The sequence below is a fragment of the Sorex araneus genome, chromosome 1 (genome assembly GCF_027595985.1).
Source record: "Sorex araneus isolate mSorAra2 chromosome 1, mSorAra2.pri, whole genome shotgun sequence".
Classification (NCBI taxonomy): Eukaryota; Metazoa; Chordata; class Mammalia; order Eulipotyphla; family Soricidae; genus Sorex; species Sorex araneus.
The window spans coordinates 104,721,657-104,742,093 of NC_073302.1; positions in this window are offsets into that span (position 1 = coordinate 104,721,657).

The window sequence follows — 20,437 nt, forward strand, 5'->3', positions numbered from 1 at the left end:
ACAGTTCGTGCGGGATAAAGATCTATCATTTCCAACATTATTTCAAAGGTAGACTAAGAAATAGTGTTCCTATTCATTGACTATGTTCTACTTTTCATTAATCTATGTTGCCTTTGAAGAATTCCCCACATTAAGCAGCTACTGTGGATTTCTGAGGATAAAGGTGACTGTTCTGGGGGTACATCACTATCCTGGCCTTCCCAGAACGTGAGGTGGCTCCATCCTCCTCTGGCTGCCTGACCAGGTGTGCACTCTCGACTTCTCAGCCTTCGTGAAGATGCTTGTTGTTTCCCCTGGTTCTCCAGCCTTCAAGCAATTCAATCCCAGGAACGCGATGCTATAACCCCCGCCCTCACTTTCTGTTCTTGTATAATTCAAGCAGTAGGTATAGTAGGGTACATTATTTCCTGTGATTGTCACAATAAAATGACATAAGTTGGGTAGTTTATAAACACAGAAATTAATTTTCTCATAATCCTGAAAGTCATCATTCTGAATGATGGTTTCAGGAGAACCATGCACCCCCCGAAATAATGCTTAAGCGCATTTCCTGCCTCACTCAACTCCAGTTGTCACCAAGTCTGCCTTGATTCATGGCTGAAATACTAACAGGCACGCGAATGGTAAAGTTGCCTCTTTTGATGCCCACATCTATGTCTGTCCTCTTCCATTCGGTCTCTCTTTCATTCCATTACTTTGCTTTACATTGCCACAGAAACCCCAGGTGTTATCAGTTTTGCTACCTTAGCCATCTTCAATGTACAATAGTGATTATTGACACTGCATTTTAACTGTCTCATTTGCTTTCTTGAAACAGCACAGATCTTATTATCTAGTCTTTACTAGAAAATTTATTAGCATTACTTTACTAATGTCACATAAAATTTAGGAATCCAGATTGTGTCATATATGTACGTAGCACTTGATGTTAAAAAAATGAATTGTGCCTGCAGGAAATTTTTGAAATGGTTGAAAAATTAAGAAATCACTTTTTGCAGACAAAGTATATTCGTGGTTTCTTTAGTCTGCAATAGAAGGTTTATTTCATAAATAAAGCTGAACATTTTATTTAGTACCACTTTATATGATATTTTCATTCTTTTAAGATGTGGGAGCATAATTTGTTTAATGTAAATTCTGGTCTCTACAGCTGATATATGGTATTATTTAAAACCATAATGTAATCTAACATTTCTCCTGTATATCACACACATATATCAGACTGTATCTCTCCGTATGCATACTCATCTTACCTCAGAACACTTTTCTCTGCCTGCCATCCATCAGGCCTACTTCAGCATAGGCCAGTGGGTTCATGTCATATCATGGTCTTACAAAGACATTTACAAACTTGCATTAAAAATGGACTCACCAGCTTTCACCTGTTATGGCAGTTCTGAGAGGGATATTTCCTTTGAATTATGATCTTGTAAAAATGAGACCTGATAATTGAAAAGCTGGTCACTGTGACATGCAATTCCGGAAAGCTATTTAACATTTTTAGACAGTATAATTTGTAAATAAGCAGCATTTATTATTACAGACAGCCCCAGGATACACACTCATTTTCCCCTGACAAGTAGTATAAGACACAAGACTTAATTCATTAGCATTGTTGCCAAAATATTGTTATGTTTTAAAATAGGATAAATATACAAATAGGATAAAGATTGAATTATTTAATTACTTCAATAACTATCTAAGCTAGAAATAGATTCCAGACATAAAATATCTACATGTGTATAGTTCCTATCTATATACAAAAGGTGCACATGTTTTCATCATGTCAAAAAAAGATTATTGATCAGTGTTGATTTAGGTTAATGACTTTACACATTTATAGTTCCATAAATAAGTGTCCAGAACTTACTAAAAATAATGCCTTTTTGACATGAAAAAAACAGCTAAATAGTGTCAAAACTGTGTTGGAGAATTAATGCTTTTTCCTTTTAGTTTATTTCATGTCACATTAATTGACAGTACAAAGGTACATATTGAATTACTTTGGCAGTTTATAAATCATTGCTAATCTCTTAATGTTATTTTCATATATACATTATTTTAAGTGATTTAGAAAGTAAAAATTGGAAAGGATAAATTAAATCAATTATAAATATAAAATATGCCATATAGCAACTATAGCTATCCTTATGCCCTTAATAATGCAATAAACTATATTTTATAATTAAATTAGGTAGAATTATTCTTCAAAGTGCTTAATATATTTCAGAGGATTAGAAAAAATACCTGCCTTAATATAGTTAATAGCAAAGTAAAAGAAGTGATGAGTTCAAAATTAAAAACTAAATATTACTATATATGGTGATGGAAGTAGCATGAAATGAATAAGGACAATTGGGAGGACTAAGTTGAAGAGTATGATTTAAAACTTAAAAGCTTCTTGGTGATTCTGTTCTTCTAATGAGAAGGAACTATGGTATATACCTTCAGTGAAATATTATTATGTCCTCAAATTATGAAATGATTCATCTGGAAATATATTAATGGAATGAAATGGGTATGCTAAGTAAGGTAAAGAAGCCTATTTCTACAAGGTTTCATTTACAAGTAGGATATAAATAACTAAATCAAATTCAGAAAAACTCAGGAAAACTAGACTGTAGACTCAGTGAGCACTTTGGTGGTTAGTGGAGGTAGCGTGGTAATGGAAAATTATGGTGAAAGGTTTTTTGGTTGTGAAATGGCAGTGGAGCTTTGGTAGATGTGATAAATCTCAAACACAGTACGAGATTAATCTATGGGCTTGAAATTCTATACTTTAAAAAAATAATAGTAAAGGGGCCGGAGCGATAGCACAGCGGGTAGGGCGTTTGCCTTGCACGTGGCCGACCCGGGTTCGATCCCCGGCATCCCATATGGTCCCCCAAGCACTGCCAGGAGTAATTCCTGAGTGCAAAGCCAGGAGTAACCCCTGAGCATCGCTGGGTGTGACCCAGAAAGCAAAAAAAAAATAGTAAAGCAATAGAAAAAAAGAAAATGAAATGAAATCAAAATACAAGTTTCATCTGAGCAAATATTTGAAGTAGATAAAATAATCACCTGTGTAGACAAGGATGTTCCAAATTGGAGGCCTGAAGGTACAAAGATGTTGAAGAAAAAGTTAGTAGTCAGAAGAATGAAATGAAATGATGGTAGACAGACATTAATTTAAAAAGTAGGGAAGAGAAAGCCAAGTAAGGGTTAGGGTTATTGCAAGAATGGAGAATCATCTCAACACTGAAAGCCATTGAAATATTTTAAGCTTAAAGGCATAATATGCCTTCTCTTTTATAACCTTATTTTGGTTTGTAGGTGGTTTGTAAGAATCTGGTTTGTAAGAATCCTGGAATGTAGGGGTGGAGTGTCCCGTCCCGCGGGACTTGTTCAACGTGGGTAACTGGGAGAGGGTGCGAGAGTAAAAAGGAGACAGACGCAAAGAGACAGACACAGACAGACACAAGAATGGGAGAAAGCTCCAACTTTATTTCTCTTAAGCTAGTCTTTTATAATTGATTATATGAGGAAGTGGGCAGAATGGGAGAATAGCAAAGAATGCAAATGTTAAACAAAACTGGATGTGGGCCCTGGTGGCAGTTTCCCTGGGCATTGTTCTGCAACCTTTCCCAAGAAGCGGTTGTTCCTTAGTTACAGGTCAGTTTGTACTGACATATTGGTGCCCAGGCATAAGTTTCTGGCCATTCCCAGGCATGGGTTTCTGGCTGTTACCAGGCATTGGTTCCCGGCAGTGGAGAAATCAAGGCACAAAGATAATGGAATAAGTCAATACAAAACCCCAAGTGTTGAATGATTGCAACCATCATTGACAGCACTGACTGGTTATGTAGGGGCAAGATTGAATACACAGAGAAAGTATTTCATTGCTGAGTTTTGCTGCAATACTGAATGAATGTAAGGAACCAGTTAGGTGAGTGAACTCTAGTAGGTATTTTAAAAGCCATTGAAAAATTGTTACTTGCTTTGAATTTTGGAAAGCCTATAAGAGAAAGAGCATTAAGATATAAGTTTATGTGTACAATTTATAAATTAAAGAACACATGTCTATAATGGAAGGATCCATATCCTGATTATATCCATCTTCCATGGTTTTGTATACAGGCGCAAGAAATGTTTGACTTCTATTTGTGGCTATTTACATTTACAAACTTATCACAATGTCTGGAACTAATTAATGACCTACTTTTATTGAATTACTAATGAATGTATACACACCATATGGAATTTTGTTGATATCTCAATTACAGTGCAGCAACATACATTTTTAATTATTTATAAAATTTTATATGCTTCTAAACCATAATTTTAATGGCTGTTAAATTATTCCTGGAAAAATACTTGCTCTTATTAATTACAAAACTCTTCTCAGTAAAAAAGTGGTGTAAACAAATAATATCCTATTGTAGAACGAGCCTCAGTCTCTAACCCAGACACTTAAACGTACCTCATTTATTTTTTATAAATTGTTAAGAAGAATTACAAATCAACTAAATGTATTGAAGTGTGATGGCATATTTGAAGCCATCAAATATGTATGTCAAATTAATCTAGAAATTTAAGGAGAATACCATTTAAATTATTGTAGTCATGAGATAACTCATCCTAAGTACTTCCAACTTGCCTGATCATTAATTGGTCAGGTTGTTTAAATTTTGATTAAAAAATGATGTTGGACTGGAGGAAAATTACAACAGGCAGTATACTTGTCTTGCATGCAGCTGACCTGGGCTCAGTTCACAGCAACATGTTTTTTTACCCTCCCTCAGCAATGTATTTGGTCACCCAAGTCCTGCCAGAACTGCCCGCTGAGTATAGAGAATCCCACTCAAAAGAAAATCTTGCAAAAGATATAATCTAAATCTGAGAAGAATTTATATGTAATTTATAACTCAAAAATCAGTTATATCTGACTTGCTTCAGGGGCCATGCCTGGATGATTCAGCACTCTTAACCAATTTTTATGGTAATCTATGTAAAATTCACGTCTAATGAAAGAAAAATAGCTAAAATATTTGATGCTTTTCTACATGAGCAATGTACAAATGTCATAATATCCCTCTTGTTTTTCTTGTTGTTTTATTTGTTCTTGAGCCACACCTGGTGATATTGAGGGGTTACTCCTGGCTCCCTGCAGTCAAGGATTATTCTTGGTATGGATTTGGAGAATATCTGGGTTGCCGGGCATCAAATATGGGTTGGTCAAGTCCAAGACAAGCTCCCTACAAGCTGTACTATCTCTCCTGTCCCATAAAACTTGACATATTTTTTCTTGAATCCTAATATACCTTACCATTTGTGAATGATATTCTTTTATTAAATATAACCCAAATGCTTATTTTAGTTACTGAAAAATGGATATTGATATATTTTCAAATTAAATAATTGACCTCTTTGAAGATTGATAGTTATGAACACAAGCTTTGCTTTAGACTATAGTTTAAAAATGAAAGGAAAATTCCTACCCCTGTAGCAGAATCTTGAACCCAGTCAGGCTCAATATTACATGCTGTTGACTGTCGTTGATTCAGAGCCTTTAAGCACATCCCTTTCTAGTGTAAAAGGAAAATGAGCAGCTCCTGGATGGTTGCTAGAGGATGCTCTCTCCTAATTAGCAGTAGTCACTTCAGGAATAAATCCTCATGACTCACTACAAAGATACTCTGGAACTTGAGTCAGCTGTTTTTAAAAGATTTTGTTCTGTAAGATGCAAATTTTAATCAGCTCATGTCTTGTTTTTCCAAATCAAACCTGGGAGAGGGAAAATTGCCAACAAAATCCCAAACTCTCAGAAATCATGAAAGTGCTGATTCTGGACTTCCCTGATCAAAGCTATAGGAAAATTTCCATTGACAGGATCATAATATCAAAGTTCCATAAAAATGATCATTATCTGCTTCTTTCAAATCAGGTATAATATTAATTCTGGGTAAATAATAAGATGTGCAAAATATTCATTTCCACAATTAAGATATCCACTTTGTGATCATATTGCCATCTTTGGGGGATGTTTTTGAGCACTACCTAGGAAGAGCCAAAAATAGTTGTAGACAAGTCGGTAGAGATAGCACAGGTGTTAAGGAACATGTCAGACTCATGGCCACTTCTGATTTTAGTATTTGTTACCAGATGATTCCCTATGAACCAATTGGAAGCCTTTCCCACTAAAATAATTGTGAAAGAAATCCTTGGATCTACTAATAAAGCAGGGGAAAGTATCAGATGTTCCTCTTGTATATTATAAATATATATTTTCTCTCTCTAATGTAGTAATATTTAATATATGTCAACTATGTATATTTACTTTTTGACAAGTTCTGTTTGCTTTTAATTGTTGCAGCTGAATGCTCTATGTCCATATTGTAACAAATTGCTTAGTAGAATTCTCAAAGAATGTCTAGAAATGATTAGCAGTGAAGGATAACTCAAGTTTATCAGATGAAAATTAACATAAATGAAGCATCTCATTTGTCAGTGTTATGAGAGTATTAACACACAGGATTCTGGATAATGAAAATATAATGGAAGGAAATACATGATCTAATATTATCATCATTATCATCCCGTTGATTGTCAATTTTCTCAAGCGGTCTCAGTAATGTCTCCATTCATCCTAACCATGAGATTTTAGAAGCCTCTCTTTACTTGTCCTTCCCAATGGTGCCGCATTGGAGGCACATTCAGGGTCAGGGGAATGGGACCCATCATTGTTACTGGTTTTGGTATATGAATTCACCACGGAGAATTTTCCAGGTTCTGTTATGCGGGCAGGAAACTCTTGGTAGCTTGCCAGGTTCTCCGAGTGGAAAAGTAGGCTATAAGTTGTCACTTCCAGGAGCTTGATTTTATAGTCTCTGGATGTTGGCCATTGATGGGATTACACAGCGCCTGGAGCAGTTTCTGGGTATGATCGCCTAGCTACTGGAAAATGGGGTATCTGGGCAGAAGAGGCCTAGTCCCGATATGAGCAGGCTTGGAGATCTCAGCCCCGGGTCCCACATGCCTGAGTTCCTTTGCTGGTTCCCTCCTGCATGAGGCTCGTTGATTGTGTGGAGAGGGGCCTTGAGCATGGCTGTGGCTGAGTCCTGTAGGTCTTCAGCTGCAGGGGTTTTGCTAGGGGCGGGGAGGGAAACTAGATGAATGCAACATGAGTACAAATCTCTCTCTAAATACAAAGACAGATGTAGTGAATTTTCTTTTAAATCACTGTTAGAGTATTGGGTCACACTTTTAGTTTGGACTAAGGATGCCTTTGCTAGAGTGACTTTATCAGCTTTGAAGCCTCCATCATTTCTGTGCAGTGCTGTGTAGAATTTCCAGTCACTTCTCGTAATTTGGTCACAGATGCCAACTCCCACACATTAGGTTTCTTTAAAATAGACCTAGGACCAATATACTGCTTTTTGTTAAGTATTCTGCTTAATTCAACTTCTTTTTAAGTTCAATTTCTTTTATTTCAATTCTCCCCCTGCTTGTTTTAGAAGGGCAGATAATTTATTTCATTTATATTTTTATTGACTCATTGATGAAAACACAATTGTAAAATTATTTATTTGGAAGTCATTTTAAGAGCTGAAGTAATTCTATTTCATTCAGAAGATATTTAGTAAATGCTTAAGACTACTTATGTATAAAGAATGAATTTAAAAGTATTTAACTTTTTGTAATATGGTTGTGTGCAATATAATATCCAATATTGAAAATGTTTGTATATGTACCAGATATATGAAATTACTAACTTATTGTGTGCTTGTAAAATGTGTCCTATCAATGATGGTATCTATACCAAGCACTTTTAATTATTTTTAATTTATTTTTTATTGAATCACCAAGTGGAAAGTTACAAAGCATTCAGGCCTAAGTCTCAGTTATACAATGGTTGAACACCCATCCCTTCACCAGTGCACATATTCTACCACCAAGAAACCCAGTATACCTCCCCCCCCCTGCCTGTGTAGCTGATAATTTTCACTTTAATTTCTCTTTACTTTGATTACATTCAATATTTCCACAAAAAAAAACCCTCACTATTATTGTTTGGAGTTTCCCCCCCCCCCCCCAAATCAGACCTGCTGAAAAGCATTTGATACTTTGTTTTCAATTGCTGAGAATGAAGAAATGTGAGGTCGCAGCCACGTGGTTTTGGATTTCTGTATTTTAGTATTTTAGTAACTAAGTCCAGGGAAATTTCTGCCAGAAATTGCATCATTGCAAGCTCATACCTCTCTTTAGTGGTCCTTATAAGATGGTGGTTGCCACGTCTTTCCCCCCCCCCCCCCACAAAGGAAAAGCCGAGAGAGAAAAACCTTTCCCCTCCTGGGCAGCAAGAGGCTGTGGCTTAGTTCACAGTCTAGGGACATTTCGGCAAGAAGCTGCTGATACCAAAAGCAGTTTAGCTGGCCTCAGGGATCATGGCCATCCAGCAATGGGGAGGCCGCACACGTGAGGCCACTTGGGTCACATCTCAGCAGAGAGCAGCCACACTTTCAAATGATGAAATGTTTTCATGATCCAAACAGTGATAGCTAGATTTGGACGCTGTTAGGGTTAAGAGTGATTAATCTGGCCTGAGTGCTGTGGTCTGAGCCTGTGACAAGATGTTGTCAGGAGAGCTGCCTTGCAAGCCTCAATGTATCCCTTGCTTTGTCCATACAAAAAAAAGAAAACTAGTATTAAGATGTTGATAAGTGTTTGGACTAAGGAAAGGAAAAAAAAAAAAAAACCTGAAGAGCCAGGAAGGGCTTTGGAATGCCCTGCGCTCAGGAAGGGCTTTTTTATGTTGATTTTGCTACCTGGCCTTGTGTAACCTAGGGGCAAGGGCTAGAGAGGAAAAAGGGAGGAGAGAGATGGAGAGAGGTGGCAGTTGATCCAGAGAGAGGATGGAGCTGGGAGTGCGGGAGATGAGAAAGATGGAGGATTGAATAAACGGTAACTAATCAGCCAAAAAAAATTTTAATACATATTGCTATATGTTTTGATACATTCTCAAATATTATACAAATCTATATTTTCCATGTATTTTTAGTTGACATTTACTTTCTTACCAAATAATATTTGATCATTAGTATGAATAATAATAACATTTTATTTTATTGTTTTAAGGATAAAATATGACTCTTCTGATTTCCCATGATACACCTCATTGAATTTAAATATATAACTGGATTTAGTTAAGCCCAGAAAAAGCCATACCTATCAGAGTCCAGGAGAGTTAAACTGGCAGTCAGGAATGCATCAGGCAGAGGACGGGAGCATATATTATTTCCGATGTCTATCTAAGACTTCATTATACCTGACACTTATTTTCATTTATTCTATCTTTGAGAATGCCAATTTCATTTTATCTTATGAATATTATTCAATGTTTTGCATTTACGGAGTAACCCTAAACTTTTTAATTACAAGAAAAATTTTAATTCCAATAAAACAAGCAGCTTTCAGATTCTATTTCCTTTGGAAGAGAGAAGGAGAGAAGATATATGGGGAAGAATGATCTCATATGCATTTACTATTATGAGTACCATTTTGGTGGGGACATCCAGTGGTGCTCAGGGATCACTCCTGATGGGATTGGGGTACCTAATGGGGTGCCAGGGATGAACCCAGTCGGTTGTGTGCAAAGCAAATACCCTATCCACTGTATTGCTACACTGGCCCCAAGGGTACATGTTTTAGTCTGCAATGACTGATAGCTGAACCAGATCTTTCAATTAAGTTTCATAAGTATGCATACTGATGTGTTATTTTAACTAGTTGTCAGTGAAAGTACACTGTAATAGAGATTCAGTCTCCGAGCATATTACCTGTGTGTATCTACATATTTTTCAGTTTAAAGTCTTGTACTCAAGTCTTTAATTCACTTTAATTTCCTGCCTTCTTAAAATAGTGTCTGACTTTTGCTTTTGCTTGTAAGTTGCGTGGGTTCCCAATTATCATTTATTGAGACCTCTTCTGTTGTTTACTCCTGTCTGTTTTATTATGTATGAAAATATTCATGACCTTCTTTTTTTGTCATTTTTAAAATAAATTGGATCCTATCAGGGGATGGGGATAATGTATCCTTTAGATCTTGTGTCTCTGAACTAATAGGTACATGAGTATATAGAGAAGAAATATATGATGAGGATTTTATTCTTTCTCTGTGATCTGTGATGTGATATGATGTGATGTGACATGAGTTGTCATTATGATGTTTTATTTTGCAAAATGAATAAAACAATTTTGAGCAAGTAAGTAATTTGCCTTTGGGGATTAATTATATGTCCATTGTGACTTTATATCTAACAAAACTGTTAAAGCATTGGTATTTCCTCTTTCAAATATGGATTTGATCTTTAGGTAAGTTTTGGTCAAGAACTATAGAAGAAAGTAATTTCTACAACATGGTTTAATCCTAAAGAAATGGTAGCTATGTACATTTACTTATATTATATAATATTTCTTGAGTCTGTATAACATACTATAGGAAAATAAGGCATATTAAATAGAAAGTGCATTTATTTCCTCAAATAGCTTATGCATATGATTAATTATAAAAGTTTACAACTTCAAAGATAACAATTTTATGTTGTAGAACATAATTTTATAGTAATATGGTTATTATAATATACATATATGTTGATTCAAAATAATTTATACCTGAAATTTACATGATGCAAAATTACTCAAGTAGAAATCACCAAAATGAATGAGGAAAAATGTTGGTCATAGACTATTTGAACCTCAACTTTCACATTTGAAGGTGCTTTGAGAGCAAAACAAGTAGAATTAGGGGAAGATCATGTAAATCCATTTGGGATATACTGAGTACTTTAGATATTCCCCTGAAATAATAAAAACTATGCTAAACATTACCAAATATAGCCTCTAATTTTCTAGGCAAAACTTTCTTTGACATTGAAGCTGAAGGCATCTTCAAGGATGAAACACTATTGACCACGCAGTGGAAGCAGAGATAAACAGATGTGACTACATTAAATTAAGAAACCTCTGCACATCAGAGGAAATGGTGACCAGGATACAGAGACAGCCCACAGAATGGAAGACATTATTGACCCAACACTCATCTGATGAGCAGTTAATATCAAAGGCATTGGTAAAATGTACAAGAAAATAACATTCAGTCCCCATCAAACATGGGGACAAAATATGAACAGAAATTTCTTCAAAAAAAATACAAAGTGTCAAAAGGCACAGAAAAATGCTCTACATCACTTGTCATTAGGGAAATCCAAATGAGAACAGCAATGAGATATTATTTCACATCACAGAGACTAGAAGGCATCTAAAAGAACAACCAGTGCTGGCATAAATACTGGGAAAAGGGGACTCTCATTCACTACCGTGGGAATGTCGATTGGTCCAGCCCTTTTGGAAAACAATATGCGAATTCCTAAAAATATAAGGAATTGAGCTTCCATTAGACTCCAGTGCTCCACTTCTTGGAAAATTCCCGACGGGTCCAAAACCAGAGTAGAGTAGAAAAAAGACATTGATACCTCTGTGTTCCTTGAAGCACTATCCACAGCAGCCAGCAACCAAAGTGTTCAAGAACAGATGACTGGATAAAGATACTATGGAACAAATATAAGTGGAATATTACTCAGCCATAAGAAAAGACAAAATGATACGAATAACTGCTACATGGAGGAACCTGGAAAGAATCACACTGAGTGAAGTTAGTCAGAGGGATACAGAATGATCTCTCTCATATGTGGGATACAAAGAAACATAATGGCGAAATAATAAATACATAAAGACAATTGAAACACAACATGACGAATGGTATTCAATAGGAAACATGCTATTTGAGAAGGATCGGGGCTAGGACAAGTAGCGGGCTTGTCTATGGTAGAGGTAAGTATTCAGCTAGGAAGATGGAAAATAGTAAATGTTATGTATGAAACTACTAGCACCGCACCAGTACTGTGAACCATATGGCAAAAGCTTATACTAAAAAAAAAAATGTGCCTCTCAGAGAGGCTGGTTGGTGGGAGGCAAAGGGAAATGGGGTGACTGGTGGAGAAAAGCAGACACTGGTGACAAGACTTGTGTCATGAAGACAAAATAAAACCCATAAATACAATTTTTAGATATTCAAGAAGGTGAGATGTCAAAGCAGAAATTCTAGGAAAAGATAATAGTGACAATTAACACTTATAGAGAAGGAGAAATGAGAGAGAAAATGTTCTCAGCATATGGTAGATTAGAACTTCTGTTTTGATCAGTGCAAGATGCTTATAGATAAAAAATGGGGATTTAAAGCAACTAGACGATGGATAAATACATCTGGAATTCAGAGTTTAGTCTAGAGATATGCATTTGGAATTTGTTGTGGAATATATAAATGTACATATACAGTATTTAAAACTTTAAGATTAGATTAAACACTGTAGCACTGTCGTCCTGTTGTTTAGCAATTTGCTCCAGTAAAATCTCCATTTGAGACTTGTTGTTACTGCTTTTGGCATACCAAATACACCATGGGGAGCTTGCCAGCCTCTGCCATGTGAATGGGATACTCTTGGTAGATTGCCAGGCTCTCCGAGAGGGATGGAGGAATTGAACCCAGGTCGGCCGTGTGCAAGGCAAACATCCTACCCATTGTGCTATCATTCCAGTCCAAGATTAGATTAAGAGTGATCCATTATACAATGTACATAACAAGAGTAAGAAATTGACCTTGAATCTTTGAAGCTTTTGGTCATGGCATAGAGAAATGACAAAATAAAGGAGGACAACAAGAAATGTGTAGGACATCTGTAGTTAACCATTACGTGCTCGTGAGCATGGTCAGAGAAGAAGGTATTTTGATTGAAAGGGAGAATTTACTGTTTTAAACATGTCAGTATTTAAATTCAACTGGAAATTAAAGAATTAACAATAATTTTCAACCATCAGGCCACTGGAGTCCCCTATAGGGTTAATTTTGACTATATTGCAGTGTGAAGTTTCCAGGCAACAGTGAGTATGAATAAGTGTACAATGAAGAGTATATTAATGTTACATAAATTATTTTCATAAAATCACCATCATCATCATCATCATTATCCCATTGATTGTCAAATTTCTCATGCAGTCTCAAGTAAAGTCTCCATTCGGCCCACCCCTGAGATTTTAGCAGCCTCTCTTTACTCATCCTTTCCAATGATGCCCCATTTGGAGGCTCTTTCAGTGTCAGGAGAATGAGACCCATCATTGTTACTGGTTTTGGCATATGAATACACCACGGGGAGTTTGTGAGGCTCTCCCATGTGATTAGGAAACTCTCGGTAGCTTGTCAGTCTCTCCCAAAGGGAGAACTAGGCCAAGATGTCGTGCGGCTGCAAAGTGGCCACGCGCTTTTAGGAGCTTGGTTTTAAAATAATACAATATTTTATATAAGGGCTGAAGAATAGTACAATAAGTTGGGGCACTTTCTCCAAATCAGCCAACCAGATTTGATTCCTTGTGCCCCTTATTATCCCCGGAGTTGCCTGGAGTGAGTCCTGAGAGCAATCCAAGAGTATACACAATGACGTGTTGTCCAAGGTCCTTCACTAAAGATATTTATATAAAGGAGAAAAAGAAAAATGCAACAAGTGAAAAGGGAATTTAAGTTGAGGAGTACAATTTCTTTTCAAAAATGATGGGAGCTAGATGCTTGTATATTTATGAAGAAAATGAAATATGCAAAAGACAGAATGCAATTTCTGAGTAGGATTTTGTGAATAACCACATAACCTATCCCTGGTGTCCCTGTTGCCTTCCCAAGCATTTTAAAATGCTTGACCAATATAGTTTTATCTACTTTTATCTGGGTGCTTCCTAAATTTAAAACTCACTTTTTTGGGTTAGAGACAACTGAGAAAGATGAACACATTATTTAAGAAGATGCTTCTACAAATATATCTGCCACTGGGATTTCTCACCATAGGCTCTTACTGATTTATGTGTGATATTAATCATCCATTTGGCTTGCTCATGAGTACCTTATTTCAGTTTTCTGTGAAAACTGTCCTTGATTTTTTAGAATTTCTCTGAGCAATTTTAATGCAGCAGCACAGTATTCACAGTATTAGAAGATTTGCTATCATCCAGCATCCAATGGTTTAAATAAATTAAAAGAGGATTTGAAATGAGCCTTCTAATGCATTTCATTAATATAATACATTTTTGTATATTGTGTAAACCAAATTAGAGTTTGTGTAAGTATAAATTATTCAGTGTAAAGCCCTAGTGTATACTTATCCAACTATTTTACCCGGAAATAAGACATTTTTATAAAACATACTAAATAATTATAAGATTGAAAGTTTAACTGATTTATACATTATTAAATAATTTTGTATTGTTCTGTGTTTTGGCTGTGTTTATGGGTACACTGAGCTGTTCTTGCCATGATATTAAGTGAATTCATTGATAAAAACACTTCCCTTGAGAAAGAGTGGATTATGAGACTTTTAAATCCAAACTTTCACTCGCATAATGTCAATTTTTAGAATTTTAATAAAATTTAATGGAATTATTTGTTTATATCATCAGGGATACAATTATGGTATAACTATATCTAACTGACTGGTAAACTTCATTTATACTTATGAGCAGTGTCTACTAATAAATTCAATACTTTAATTTTCACACAGCAGTACTACTCACATAGCATATATTTAGTTACTTACTGAATTATTTCTTTCTTTCAACAAGGTTACATGTATGAGCTATTAGTTCATATCATAGCTAAATCACATAGGCAATATGTTGTCAAGTTATTTAAAATATGATAAGAATCGTTTTTGTAATAGAAAAGTTTTAATCCTTTTCTATTCCAATCCTTCGGAATTCCATTCTAATCCTTGAGAATTTGTCCCTCATCTTTCATCATGGTTTTCTTCATTGTTCTTTGCTCTATTTTCTTAAGAGTTTTAACAACTGTGTGACCTGTGCTTGTTTATGAACAGCTGCTTATGACTACAAATGAGTCTTTTGTTTCTATTGGTATGATGTAGACTGTCTCAGGAGCCTTTTTTAAAATTTAAGCTACAACAACCACTTTCAGTGTAAGTCAAAATTGTTTGTACCCATAGGCTACTCTAAATAATTAAAAGTTGTATGGATTAGGTTGTGTGAAATGCACTTTGTATACTAAAACCACACTAACATCTCTGGAAAGCTGGTTACCATATTTTCTCATGGAAACATACCAACATTTTCATAACTTTAGCTTTGCTCAGAAGTCTGTTTCACCAAAATCTTTTGTTGGTTTAGAAAATAGATATTTAAAACATTTTGTTACTCAACTAAACAAGCCCCAAAATTTCGTCTTTTTCCTAAAAATCCACGGTTAATTTAACTCAGTTTTTCCTTTAATAATCTTCCCATAAAACCAAGGTCCTGGAAGGAGACATCTTATAGCCTAGTTCTCCCTCTCAGAGAACCTGGCAAGCTACCCAGAGTTTCCTGCCCACATGGAAGAGTCTCGAAAACTCCCCATAGTGAATTCATATGCCAAAACCAGTAACAATGATGAGTCTCATTCCCCTGACCCTGAAAAAGCCTCCAACGGGGCACCATTGGAAAGGATGAGTAAAGAGAGGCTTCTAAAATCTCAGGGCTAGGACGAATGGAGACGTTACTGAGACTGCTCGAGAAAATCGATGATCAACGGGATGAAGATGATGATGATGATGATGATGATGATGATGATGATGATGAATCTTCTCAGGCTCTGCTAGATGCAATGACATCAGCTTTTCATGTCAATTTTATGCTTAGAGCTATCCTTACTTCCACTTAAATTTTCTTACTGAATTTAAAATATTAATTATTTTTGTAGCTATCTAGTTTAGAGAATTATTTCTGTAATGAATTTACTATTATTGATGCCATTTCCAGACTCCAACTGCATTTCAGTAGTTGTGCCGTTTTAACTAATAAATGCAGAATTAATTATTCTATGTCCACATGCCATTTGTTGATAACAACCTTACAATTTTGGGATCTTATTATATCTAGTGCTCAGATTCTAACATGAACGAACTGACACTATGAAAAATAATATAGAGTATTATCAAAGTATAATATCAAAATAACAGGTATTTACCAACTACTCACTGATTATTTCAGTATCAGGGATAATCATTAGTTTGCACCTGTAATTTTGGATCAAAAACTTTTGGTCATGCAGTAAAACTCTAATATAATACTTATATAGTGTTCCAAACATGATTAATTTTGAAAGATGTAAAGCAGGAAAACACATGGATAAATGAAACTCAGTGACAACATGTGATTAAAAATTTAACATAGGAGACAGTAGCACTGTTGCTCTGTAGCCCTGTTGTTCATCGATTTGCTTGAGCGGGCACCAGTAATATCTCCATTGTGATACTTGTTGTTACTGTGTTTGGCATATCGAATATGCCACGGGTAGCTTGCCAGGCTCTGTTGTGCGGGCGGGATACTCTCGATAGCTTGCTAGGATCTCCGAGAGGGACGGAGGATTCGAACCCAGGTCAGCTATGTGCAAGGCAAATGCCCTACCCACTGTGCTATTTCTCCAGATAGTATATTATTAATAAATAAATAAACAAATAAATAAAAACACAGGGCTATGCTTCAAATTCTTTTATGGGGGAAAATTTTTTTAGGTATGCAACATCCACTGACTTAATAAATATTAAATAATTGTATAGGGCATGCCTGATTTGTTATTGACGTTGTTTTTGCTCAGAGCTTACACCGGTCTCTGTGCTCAGGCATCATTCCTGGTGGGACTTGGGCGACAAAATGCAGTGCCAGAAATTGAGCCCAGATCATATATTCTTCTTTAATTATTGGAATATATTTGACAAAATGGTTTATATGTATTTCTGAGTTTTAAAAATAACTCTATTTATTATCTAACCTCCTGAATTTAAAAAGCACCACTTACTTGTAAAAATTAATACTTGTTTAGACACCAAATTGTGTCTGATGTTCCATGCCTCTTTGATGTAGATGGAATAAAAGAATAAAAGGAATATTCTTAAGAGGTGGACTAGATGTTCATACATGTTCTCTTACATAATACTGTTCCTGTTGACGATATCAAACAAGTAATAGATTTTTGGTAATTAATTTCACTTGTATCACTTGTCTTCCCATTGCTCATCAATTTGCTCAAGCGGGCGCCAGAAAATCTCCATTCATCCCTGTCACATGCTAGTGTAGCCCAATGGCGTCTGCTCGCTCCAAGAACACAAAGAGCCTCAAACTGTTTGTGCAGGGTCTTCACGAAGAAGTCTGACCACCTCGTAGGGGGGCGGCCCCGTGGAATCCAGTCTGTAACAGCTCTAGTCCAGCGGTAGTGTCCAAGTTGCATTACCTGCCCGGCCCATTGATTTTAGACACCTTTGCAAATGAGGCAGTGTCCCTTATCCTGGAGAGTCCACGGAGGTCGGAATTCCTTGGTAAACAGTTTAAATACACAAATAAGCATAAACATAAATAAAAAACTTACTTTTTTAACAGTAATTTTATTTCAATAACATTTGGAATAAATGTCTTAAGCAGTTGAAGGATATTCTAAATCGCAGTTACCTAAGTGACTCCCAAGGATAGATACGCTGCATGATGGATGTTATGAGAAAATAATTTTCATTTCTGACTCCTTATAAATTATCCTATTCTTAGTTTAATCAGCATTTATTTTAGTGGAAATGTGGTGTGTTTCTATGGCAAAAATAGAATAAAATTCAATTCTACGTGAATTCCAAATCTTTCTGAATATGAGAAAATAGAAGACTTGAATTTATTATAATAATGTATGATTGGAAGTCTGCAAATATTTATGCATTAAGATATTTTTAATGTATGAATAAGTTATTTGTCTTGGAAATTAGGTTATATTTTTATGTGTCAATATAAAACAAAATTTACAACCACAAAACAAAATATATTATAGGGAAGAAGTGTGCTTTCATAAACTCCCTACTGGTTTCTATGTTCTTTTCTGTATTTTTATATAATCCACTCATGTAAGTGTGAACAAGATAAATGGATTGCTTAGTTAAAAATTGAAATTTAATTCACCTGAGATTTATAATATGTGTTGCAGTGACTTTGAACAAATAATATTTACAATACATTTATGTTCAGGAAAACAGGTAATAAATGTTCCAGTATGCCAAACTTTATCAAAGAAAACTATTCAACAAAAAAAGAAAAGACTGAAATTTTAAGGTTTTTACATGCAATTAAAGGAGCTAAAACCACAGAATTTCTGGCCAGCGCAATAGTACAGCTGGTAGGTTGCCTGTGGCAAGTCGGGAGAGAGTAGAACGGGGAGCATGCTGACCTTGCATCCAGCCCCCCCAGGTTCTGTAGCTGGCTCCCCCATACAGTCTCTGAATCCCACCAGGACGATTCTTTAGTACAGAGTCGAGAGTAAGTCCTGAGAATGGCTGGATGTGGCTCCAAAATAACAGAACAAAAGAACCCCAAAGAACTTCTAAGATTTCTCAGGAAAACTAAACTTGTGACATAATGTAATTAAACACGATGATGAATTGTAATAGTCACAATAAACATTGCTCAGTTAAAGTATTCTGATAAGTTAATATAAAGATAGCTTGCATAATATGCATAAAAATCAATACCTACACCATGTAAAATGTGTAAAATAAAATAACTTTTAATTTCTGGCTTTATTGAATAGATGCATTTAGCTGTGAAAAGTACACAATCTGAATCTCTATTATCTTCCGCCTATTTATCTGTATTACTTCCTTTTTAATTCTTTTGGTTTTGAGCCCACGAAGAGGTCCTTGGAGTTCCCGAATGCTCTTTGAGGGTTCAGGTATTGAACTTCCGACAGCTGCATGCACGGTAAATGCCTTATCCATTGCGTTACCTTTCTAGGCCTCTTTTCTCATCATTTTTACAGTTACCTTCTTAGTGGAAGTAGGTTTATAATAGACTTCCAAGTTTCTTATCTCATTAAATGCATCTATGTTGGAGAGACATGAAACAAATATGCAGGAAAATATCAGATACTCAGCTACATTATATTTACCTTTCAAGGTTATGTAATTAATTATTTTGAGCGGAAAAAGGCAAAATAATTTAGCTTCTTCAATCTGAAACGAATTCTCTCCTCTCCCCACCTCTGTACCTCATTATGGTTCACACTCAGGGGATACTTCCACTTCAGTGTTCTGAGGATCATTTTCAGAGATGCTTAGGGTACCACATAGCGCTGGGATTAAAACCTGGAATTCTTTCAAGCAAAATGCACTCTAGTCCTCCTAATCTAATTTTTCTAGACAAAAATTGTGTAATTGCTGGATTGTTTTCCTAAATGTTTTTCCTGTGTTGTTATTTGAAAATCTGTCTGTATATCCATAAATAAGAAATTTAAATTATATATTTTTAAATGTTTTAAGGGGAGAATAACAGTACAGCTGGTAGGTCAGTAGACCTTGTCTTAGATGTGGCTCACTCAAGTTCTATCCCCAATACCACATATGGTCCCCTGGGCACTGACAAATGTGACTCCTGCGTACAGAGCAAGGAACACACCATGAGCACTTGTGGGAGTGGTCCAAATCAAAAAGATAAAAATATAAAATGGTCATTGTAGCAGTGTAGCAGGGTACGAGTGTCATCCCGTTGTTCATGATTTGCTCTAGTGGGCACCAGTAACGTCTCAATTCTGAGACTTGATGTTACTGGTTTTGGCATATTGAATACACCACAGGTAGCTTGCCAGGCTCTGCCATGCAGGTGGATACTCTTGGTAGCTTGCCGGGCTCTCTGAGAGAAACGGAGGAATCAAACCAGGGCCAGCTGCATGCAAGGTAAACACCCTACCCGCTGTGCTATCGCTCTGAAAGACTTACAGACTACAAAAAATTAATTTGCCGAACTTGTCAAATACTAAGGGTGTTCTCAAAAACTGAAAAAAAAAAGCCAAAAAGAGCCTCAAGCCATGCTGAGGGAACATTTTATGTAATTTTATTTAGGAATCTGGAATAGAGAAAAATCAATAGGTAAAATATCAGGCAATTAAAAGAAAATAGACTTAATTAATACTATTGCAGCTTGCTTTTTATTAATTTGAACAAATGTCTTACAGTAGAATAAGAAGCCAGAAACTGAGTGTGTATAAAAAGATAGACTCTGTCATTAACTTTATGAGTTTTTTATAAGTGCATATTTTTCAAAAAACAAAGTTTAATTGTTACAAAGATGCTTGTCAGATATGAAGAACACTTGCATAATTTTAGTGCATGCATTATTATTAAGATTACTGTTACTATTTAATAATTTCATATGCTGAACGCTGTGATGCTCCCCAAACCAAGATATTGTATATTTAAAGATTTTCCATAAATCTATTTTACATAAAGAATTAATTTTTGCTGTTAATCATGACAGCAATGCAAAGTAGCTAGAAATCACATCA